Consider the following 10640-nt stretch of genomic DNA (forward strand, 5'->3'; position numbering starts at 1 on the left):
TCATGCATAAAGGCATTCCTAAATTGGGTAAAAAGATGTTTATACCTGTTATGTCTTGATGAATTAGCCCTTTGAGTACTATATAATGTCCTTGTTAGTTTCTTATAGATTTTATCTTAACACACAATTAAGTGTTGCTCCCTATATCTCCTTTTATCTCTAGTAGTCTTTTTCATGCATAAAGGCATTCCTAAATTGGGTAAAAAAGATGTTTATACCTGTTATGTCTTCTTGATGAATTAGCCCTTTGAGTACTATATAATGCCCTTCTTAGTTTCTTCCTATAGATATTATCTTAAAGCCTATCTGTCTGAAATCCCTATTGTGATTCCAGCCTTTTTGGGATTTTCAGTTGCATGCAATGCCTTTTTCCAGTCTTTTACTTTTAGTCTATGTATGAATTTATCCATAAGGTGTGTTTCTTGTAGACAACAGTTTCTTTCTTTCTTTTTTTTTTCATTCAGTCTGTGTGTCTCGATCCTTGAATTTAATCTATTAACATTCAATGTAATTATTGATATTCCTGGATATGTTCATTATCTCCTCTCAGGTCAATCTCCTGCCACATAACAACACCCTAAGTCTAGGTATTTAGAAACCAAACATCTTAGAACTGTGGAGCTGTGAAGGAGTTCTCTTCCACATCCACATCAGCAAAAGGGGAGTGAAAAGCCTTTCTGTAAATCTTAAACCAAAACTTCCACTGTGGTTACCACCATGCCATTTTATTTGATAGAAACTGGCACATAGCTAATTCAGGTCAAAATGACTACAGGAATTTACTCCAGAAAAAGAAGTGAGTATATCACTAGATGAATAAAATTCACATCAGAGCCTCAAGAAATTTGAGAGATCCAGGAAATATTGCCCACCCCCAAGGAAAGACAAGAACTTCTCTCCGAAAATGGAAAAAGCAGAGGAAGTCACTGAAATGTCATAAAAGAATTCAGAGTATTTATTGTAACTAAACTCAATGACAGGCTAGACAAAATAGGCGACCAACTCCAGGAGATGAGAAAATCACTCACAACCTAAAGTAGGAACTTCATAAACAGTTATGCTTCATAAGATAGAATCACACAGAGCTTTTAAAGATGAATACTGTAATACAAGAGATCAAAACCTCCCTCAAAATAATTCATATCAGATTAAACCAGGTGGAAGATAAGATCTCTGACTGGGAACACATAGTCTCTGACTTTAACAAAACCATAAATAATAATAATAATAACATACAGGAAATACAATTTGTCATTAAACACCAAAATATCCTAGTAATTGTTATTTCAGAAGGTGAAGAAACTAATAATGACAATGAAAGGCTATTCTATGAAATACTTGCAGAAAAATTACAAACCTAGGGAAACATTGAAACATCTAGACCAAGAAATGCAAAGGACTTCAAATAGAATCAACCTAATAAGATATATTCCTTGGCACATCAGAGCCAAATTGGTGAAAATCACAGACAAGATTTTCATAATGGTAAGAGAGAAACATCAAGTTACCACTGGTTGGCACTTGAATATCATTAGTTTTATTAATAATATTACATGATATGAGATAAAATATCAACATTATAATAATTCAGTGAAAGCAATGAGATTGAAATGCTGCTCTTGAAAAAAGTTTTGTTTTTTGTTTTTTTTTTTTAATTTGCTGGAGGGTTGTGCACTCATCTGGGAGAGAGAGAAAGGGGATGGCAAAAAAAGAAATTATCAAGAAATGTGGAATTGTGATACTGTAATCCCTTCTCCTCCATCCCTCTCCTGTTGGGATTTTGGGTATGCATGCATATGAACTCAATGTGCTTCACAAATTGCCTGATACGGGACTCGAACCATGTGATTGACCTGTTGAATCCAGCCACTTTAACCACCACATTCTGAATTGGTCCTTAAAAAAGGTTTCAGGGCACTTTTTATACATTGACATGAAGATCTAGTTTAAAATAATAGATATGTATAAATTAAAAACTTGACTTTTATGTATAAAACTATCTGTAGTTATACATTGGTATAAAGATACACACATACACATGTATGTCCCAGGAGAGAAAGGGTGTTGGTGGCTTAACATACCATGTCATGGCACTAATTTTAAAATCCTGGAGTCTAGGACCAGCACAGAGCATAATTATGATGCTCGACTCCCACATTGTCAACCACAGTCTAAGTCACAAACCAGGGCTCTTGCAATCCTTGCTGAGTATGTGGACAAACAAATAGCATAGCAGTTATGTCCCCAGATTCCCACATAGTCAAGAGCAGTGTGAGTCCCAGACCGGTTGGCTTAAAACTCACATTTGGAGCTTGTGTGTGAGTGCCCAAAATCCCAAGAGAATAATGGAGAAGGGATTGTAGCATGGCCATTTCCCTGGAGGGTGATTTCTTACTTTCTCTCTCTCGTTCTTCTCTGTCTCTCTGGTAAATGCACGTGCCCAATAGCAAAACTCTGTCTAAAAAAATATGCTAGTACATGTGTGTGCATGTTCAACATTTATTCAAGGAATGATTTCTCACTTTTCTTCTCACTGTCTGTCTCTTCCTCTCCAACAAATGGACAAACCCTATGGCAATATCTTAAAAAAAATAAATCCTAGAGACCAACGGTGCAAAGGATTGTTTTAATATGATGCTGGATAAATTCAATTTCTCTTATAAGAAACAGTTTTGTTAAAATAATCAAAAGGCTACATCTTTCGTTACTTCACATTACTTCAAAAGGTATTCAAAGATTTGAAGATTTTATTGAGCAGACTCCAGAAAATTCAGTTCATCCATGCTTTCATATGAGTAATATGACTGTTTTCTGTAGATTTTTTTTTTTTTTTAGGATTTTCTGTGCCACAGATCTGCAATCACCCAAAAGAGACAGAGAAAAGGAAAGCAAGAACTCATCCTCTAGGGAGAGTGGCCATACCTTAATCTCTTTTCCTCCATTGTCCTATTGGGATTTTTTTTTTTTGGAGAGATTTTCACTGTAGGGCGCGTGCGCTTGCCAGACAGACAGAGAGAGACATAGAGACAGAAAGCGAGAAATCACCCCCCAGGGGGAATGGTCACGCCGCAATCCCTTCTCCTCCATTCTCCTCTCGGGATCTTGGGCACGCATGCACACGCGCCCGGCGTGAGTTGTAAGCCACCGGGCCCGGGACGTGAACCGCGGTCGACCACGTGGGAGTCCAGCGACATAACCATTACGCTAACTGCTGGTTCCCTCCTATTGGGATTTTGAGGCATACACATTCACATGTCTGATTTCCAAGTAGTGGGGTCTGGAGCTAGGATCATGGTCAGCTTTGTGGGAATCAAATCCCTTAACCCCCTTGCCAGTTGCTGGCCTCAATATATGTAATTTTTTCCACAAAATCACAAATGAGAAAATGATTTTCAGATGTTCTAAATCTCAGTCTGTGGCAAATGTTTTCTGTGGAAATCTAGTTTTCTTTGATTTCTTGCTACAGTATCATCTTTAAGTTGAAGTAATGGTTATGTTTATTTTTATTGGATTTTAAAGAAACATGAAAGTATGTTACTAACAACCATGGTTTCCTAAAAAGTCAGCAAACAACTGAGCATGAACACTTACATATGAACAAATGTATTACACATTTTTAAATTGGACAAACCTCAGTGTTTTGCAATAAAACTCTAATGTAAGAAAATATATATATTCAAATATTGAATCATTGTCTTCATCATTTTGACTTGTTTTTAACTATTTTTTTCTCTTTCTCTTTTTATTTTTCTTTTCTTCTTTTTTTCTTTCTGGTTTTCTTTCTTTATTTATTTTAATTTTTTAAAATATACATTCATACATTGATGTTTATTGAGGCACTATTCATGATTGCTAAGACCTGGAACCAACCCAAATACTCCCTTATGGATGAATGGATTGAGAGACTGTGACACATTTAACTAACTTCTTACCAGACCTCATCAAGTTGCAGTTGCCTACACAGTCCAGGAGTGTTGGCAGGAGTTTCAGTGTGAGCATCCCTCAGGTCATTCTCTGTTCTCCTGGGGATCACATAATTAGACTTAATTAGGTGTTTCTTGATGAGGACATTTTTCATCACTTTGCTTCATGTAAGGATTAATTTATTTGCTACAAGAGAAGATAACCTGTATGCCATTCATTTATCACACATAAACAGCAGGACCGCAGGGCAGTGCAGTTATGGAGAGCACTTGAATGAGTGAGTCCCCCCACTCTGATACTGAAGATAACATACAGACAGGGTGGATAGCCAGTGTTTGTGGAGGGACTGAGGGATGGCATTGAGTCATTGCATATCTCAATAACTCTGGTAATAGTCATCATATGTTCTTAAAATCCTCAGATGAGTATAGTCTTGGATTTTTCTAATTTTAATCTATGTCCTGGGGAATCGATGGAAATCAACCTTTCAAAAGGCCATTGATGCTGTGAACTTTGTTGATTGACAACATGCTTTTCCTCTTCCCTGAAGTCCATTCTCTGGGATAAAGTTGGGGGATCTGGGACCTCTTGTACTGCTCTGGGAAGCTCCAGCTTGCTGCATTTGTGGTTAATTTCTTAGGCCTCCCTAATGCTAGAAACCAGCAGGTGGTGGCCCTGGAGTGGCATAGAGGTGCTAAGTCCACATACTGGCAGCATTCATCCCTGGAGGGGAACAATGGTTTCACCAGAGCCCTTGGGAGCACTTTCCAAATCCTCATTCTGCAGCCAGGGTCATGCAGCGCCAGCCTGTTCCTATCGGTAGGTCCAACACAGACTTACCAGGTCCTGATACAGTATCCAATACAGACTTGATGATATGGGGGTTCTGAGGGGCTGGCAGGGAGCACTCCTAAACCTGCCCCCCATATTGGTCCTGCATTGACCATGGAGCATCACCTTTTGGCTACTTTTATATAGCTTTTCCTACAGAGAACAGGCTAATTCCCAAGGTAGGAAATTTGCTGGTGGTGACAGCAGTATTGTTCTAGGGAGCCACAGTATGAGCAAGATTTTTTTTAATAATCCCGATGTTTATTTATCAAATCTCATCAGTGGAATTTTCTACCAGCTTTTAAAATAAGAGCAGTTTTGTTATACTGGTATAATTAGCAAACCAGGTAAATATAGAAACCCTTTTCAAGATTTTTAAAATAGGGCAACACTGATCAGCATTTTGTACATAAATGTATCTATTGAAAATCTCCCCATACCTCATGAAAACTTGGAGGTAATTTATATAGCTTGAAATGTCTTTATAGATTATGATGCACAAAAAGGGGCGTAGGAAGAACAGTAAAGTGGTATTTTCTGTATTTGTGCTATATAGTTTACAACACAACTGTCTTTTCATGTTATGGTAAGTAAATTACACTTCAAGCTCCTGAGTATGCGGGTATTAAACTTGATTAAAAGTTTTCAGTAAGTGTTTCTTTTAATAAATTGCTTGTAGATATTCTCAAGATGGAGTCTAATCATCCAAGAAATAGTAGTTTCCGATATTCTTTTGTTTCACGTCCTTAATTGAGTTGAGTTTATTTGTTTGTAGCCTATAGTTGTTTGGATCTCTTCTGAATGAAATTTCAAGTTAAGATAGAAATTTACTCATGCCAACAAAGAGGGTCTAAGGGCTGTTTGCGACTGTGTTCTTAGATGGAAAACCGTCAAAAATGATGACTCTATTTGCTAAATAGGTAGCCATGATGAAGTCATGTTCCATGAAAAAGGCTCTCTTCTTTGCATGAAGTATAAAACATTTGACAACTTGAGCTGCCATAAGTCTTTGTTCAGAATCCAAATAGGCAGATAGTTCATCAATCAAATAGACATCAGCAGATTTTCCCAAACAAAGAGCTAAAGCTACTTGCTGCAATTCACCACCAGATAATGTCTGCACCTCTTGACCAATTATGTTTTTAATTGGAAGAGGCTTCATCACATCAGTCACAAGTTGTGGATGAGTATAAGCATCTCTTATCTTTGCATGTAGTAACTGGTGAACACTTCCATTTGATTTGGGACTGATTTTCCGTGGTTTATAACTGATATTTAGAACTGTCACGCCTCCTTCATCAGGTTTAAGTCTTCCAGCAAGCATTCTAATAAATGTTGTTTTACTGGTGCCATTTTCACCCTACATCATCGTGATTTCAGAATCTGTAAACTCTCCAGCTACAATTTAATTTAAGCTTTCCCATGTATTTCTTCTTGATATTTATACATACACATTGTTTTACCTTCTTCATTTATTGTCCCAGCCACTTTAAAAACAAGTGCTGCATCTCTGAAGCTCAAGTTTTCTGTTGGAAAATAGCCATCTAAATTAATGTTGATACAGTCTCTTACACTAAAAGGCATACTAACCACGACATAAGCACTTAGTATTCCATATAAATAGCAGATGAAGTCAGAGAGATAGTGTAATACACTTAGATCATGTTCCATCACAATGTTGCATCTATCTGGATTTACTAAAGATCACATAGCAGTCTTTTAATGCTGCTTGACGTCTGGGTAAGTAGAGGGTTAGTAAAACATGAAAATATCGGTTGTCTGTATTCAAACAATAGCACAAGCAAATCTCTGCAACTCTCCTACTGAAAGGTCTTCAACATTTTGTTCTTCTAGGTGAGTTAAATCAAGCCGTCGATATATAATTGCTTATGTCTTTGTTTTATCCTTTCTATCTAAAATAGACCCCACTGTCCCCTTTACAGCCTTGGGAATCTGGTCTACACAAATAATTTTGCAATTCAGATCCATGGAAGTAAGTCAAAATCTCTTGCCAGTCAGGAGGATTATACTTGTTGAGGTTTGGCTTCTGCTTTCCTGCTGCAGTTTTAAAGCAGTTGACTTTCCAATACCATTAGTTCCAACCAATCTCAAAACTTCACCTGGACTAGGGATAGGCAACCTGTGAAGTTTGAAGACATTGGCACAATATCGATGTGTTGTTTCTTTTTCCAAGTTGCTTGGTAAATAGACAATTGATAAGGCACCAAAGGGGCATTTCTTAATACAAATACCAAAACCAATACAACGAGTTTCTGAAATCAATGCTATTTTACTCTGGGGTGTAACCTCTATGCATACTTTTCACATTTGAACCAGAGGGTAACTTTTTGCACTCTTGCCGACATTTCTTAGATTTACATTTGTCATGGTTGACAATACTTAACTGCAAGTTTTCTTCCACTGAAATGCTGGCTGTAAAATAATTTGAACATCTGTACACTTTTTTCTAATTCCTGGGGAATTGCAAACAGAGATGTAAAAGCCTGAGTAAGAGGCCATGCACCAGCCTGCAGAACATATATTTGACAGCTAATTCCCAAATCTATTAATGTGTCTTGGTTTTTGATAAAATTATTAAACCTATTGCTGAGATCGGCACTGACACTCATATCTGTATACATCCGATGCAGCTTGCTGGTAAACTTGTAGCCACAGGCTTGCTTTAATTTATTGATCATGACTTCTTCAGGATCCATAGACATAGAGAACCTATGAATTAAACGTTTTTCCAGCATTCTTGTGTAGAACTTTTGAAAAATGTCCTTATCATTGATGTACTTGAAAACAGTAATGAAGCTCATGAGTTTGTCTTCCACTTCATTCTCAGTCATCCCTTTTGCTGCCTCCTTTTAATAAGTTGTCACAGTACTTGGCTAGCAATTCAGGCACTCTGCAGACAGACTTGGGCTCTCTGTGGTTCACAACTGACATAAGGGCCTTATCCAGTGCACTCATAAAGTGCCGGTCACCATTCAAAACAGTGTTGATAAGCTGAACAAATTTATCGTGTACTTCCAAAACTGACTTCACGAATAGCGTTGGCATATTTTACCTGAGTAAGGTTATTGGTTGCTCTAAGGCCCTCATCGTGGATATAATTTTGCAGCTCCTGAATCATATGAGGTAAACCAGTGGACACAGAACAGAGTAGGATGTACATGTTTTTCATGTCACTTTTTTTTCTCCTGTCGAGTGATATTATGACATTCTGCATGCATGTAAGAACTGCAGGTGGTCTGCTACCATTCGCTGCTGACATCCATGTATCACTTTAGTATATGAACTTGGATTTCAGTATTTTTGACATCAAATTTCTTCATCCTTTAATCTATGTAAAACCTTTTCCATTTACTGTGGTTGGATTGTTGTAACAAATTTGAAGTTTCTTGTTTGTAATACTCTCCTGTTTCAGTCAGAAAGGGAGACTCAAAGATTTCCTGATAAAACTTTAAGGGGAATTATTTCTTATACTGTTCAACATGAACAAAGTTAATAAACTCATGGATTACTTTCTGGTTTAGATCTTCACCACCACAATCATTCTTGATTTCCTGGAGCAGCATTTGAATAAGGATGGTCTGAAGTGGTTCAACCATCAATTTCCTCCAGATATCCAATGCTAGCTCTCCTATTTCCATAAGTGGTCCATTCATATCTACCCTACTATAGCTATACTGAAGGTAAGCTTCTGTCCATATATTCTATTTAATAAACTGAGTGTTCAGATACCTATACAGGCAGCCCATGTAGCCTGCATCCTTGCTGTACTCTTCCCAATGCCTATGGTGCATCACAAGTACTTGTTCTTCAGACTCCAGGACTCTCTTGTGCAAATGCCAAATGTGATTTAAAAAAAAAAATTCTTAGTTTCTGTATAAAATCTTTCTCCAAGAGGTTCAGTATAGGCCACACATAAAGCATAGATATCTGAGAAGTGGTAGTTACACTTTGCTCTTTCCACTTACTCCAACATGATGACAGCTTTGAGAGTTCTTAAAAGTTTGCTCCATGTTTCATCAAAATCTACTACTCTTGGTTCCAAAGACATCATGCGAGTTTAGTGTTGAAATCTGCGGAAGCAGGGGGCAGTTCGGTGGAGCAAAGGAGGAAGCCCAGGTAGGCGAGAAAGGTGGCCAGTGGCAGTAGCTGTCAGTTTGTGTTCCAAGTTCAATGCACTGCCATTACTGTGCACCAAGGCCACCTCCCACCAGCCACCGCCACCTGCCTAGGAGATGCGGGGGGAAGGCAGCCAAGCACTCTCAGTTTTAGCATATCTAGGTAAATGTTTAGACAAAATTACTTGCTTTTGAAGTTGACTCTTGTCAACTTCAAACTTCCTCAAAATGCAAACTAAATGTTGTTATTACTAGTACAAGTAGAAATAAAATGGAAATTAACTTTCTGATCTTTATTTTTATGTATGTATATTTACTCATTTTTGTTTTGTTTTCTGTTTTTTTTTTTTTTTGGAGAGGTTTTTGCCATAGGGTGTGTGTGCTCATCAGACCAACAAAGAGAGACAGAAAGCGAGAAATCATCCCATGGGGGGATGGCCACGCTGCAATTCCTTCTCCTCCATTCTCCTCTCAGTATCTTGGGCATGCATAAACACAGCCCAGCGTGAGTTTAAGCTGCCAGGTCCAGGACTCGAACCATGGTCAACTACATGGGAGTCCAGTGACATAGCCATTACACTAACTGCTGGTCCCAGTATCTTATATTTACTTGTTTTTCTCAAAGTATTTATCTAATATATTGTCTCTTCTTGATAAAGGTATTCTACACATAATTTATGAATTTATATTTAGTTTTTACATTATTTATTTTATTTATTATTATTATTTTTAGATTTACTCTAAGGCATATGTACTCACCAAAGAGAGACAGAGAGCAAAAGAGAGAGGAAAAGTGAGAAAGCATAACACCAAGACCAGGATTCAAAACACAGTCAACCATGTGAGAGTCCAATGCCTTAACCATGAGGCCACCTGCTGGTTATATCACTTAATGTTTATTTAAAATATAAACTTATTTATAAACCAAGTATGATATCCTGAGAATATATGTATGAAAAGTGGTTCCATGTTTTAAAATTGGATCACTGTTCCTTCTTCCATAATTTTTGAAGACAGTGTAAGGAAAATTAAAAATAATTTTGTTATGATTAAGACAGATAGATGGACACAATAAATAAATGTAGGTTATCCATGTCAGTAAAAGAACACAACTGCTCAAATGCTCCCCAAATGGTTATTTTGACTTTATAATATTCTAAGATTTCTTCCAATATTTTGTCCAGCTTAATTGTGTTTATTCTAAGTTACATTAAGATTATATTGTGACTACTTTCCATACTTTCTCCTCCCATCATTGTATAAAAACGAGGACAGGTGAAGACCTCGCAAAGTCAAGGAGAAAGAGAGAAGAGCAGCTCAAGGAGGGTGATGGGAAGGACTCAACCTCCACAGGCAATTCACAGAGAGCACACAGAGTGGACAATCATGTACAACTAATGGCAAGCTCACTTTAGAGGAAATAACCACAATCGTACCTGTTGGCCCAACTTTTGTGGATTTTAATAGCATTAAAAAAATACAAATAGTAAGAGTGGTTTTATGATACAAGCGCTTTGGACCACTCTTGGTCACAAAATTACTAAGCTTGTTGTCTCAGGATGATAAGGTGGTCCACAAAACTTTACTTGGTCATTATGAAATCATAAAGGCTGGGGGAGAAAAATGGCAAAATATGCTTTTTCCAAATTGCTTTTCACCAAAATGGAGGGTGACAGGTGCAGAGCCCCAGGGTCGAGAGATCGCCAGAGTTCCGGGATGTGACTTAAGTGAAACAGTAAAAAGCCAGGA

The 10640-nt window shown here is 37.5% G+C and overlaps 2 pseudogenes; both read right to left on the reverse strand.

The window, feature by feature from the left end:
* Positions 1 to 5452: 5452 nt before the first annotated feature.
* LOC102494481 (ATP-binding cassette sub-family E member 1 pseudogene) lies at positions 5453 to 7153 on the reverse strand (annotated as a pseudogene).
* A 7-nt stretch (positions 7154 to 7160) lies between these two features.
* Positions 7161 to 8824, reverse strand: LOC102500698 (cullin-2-like; annotated as a pseudogene).
* Positions 8825 to 10640: the final 1816 nt, after the last annotated feature.

This window comes from Tupaia chinensis, unplaced genomic scaffold, assembly GCF_000334495.1.
Source record: "Tupaia chinensis unplaced genomic scaffold, TupChi_1.0 Scaffold000293_1, whole genome shotgun sequence".
Lineage (NCBI taxonomy): Eukaryota > Metazoa > Chordata > Mammalia > Scandentia > Tupaiidae > Tupaia > Tupaia belangeri.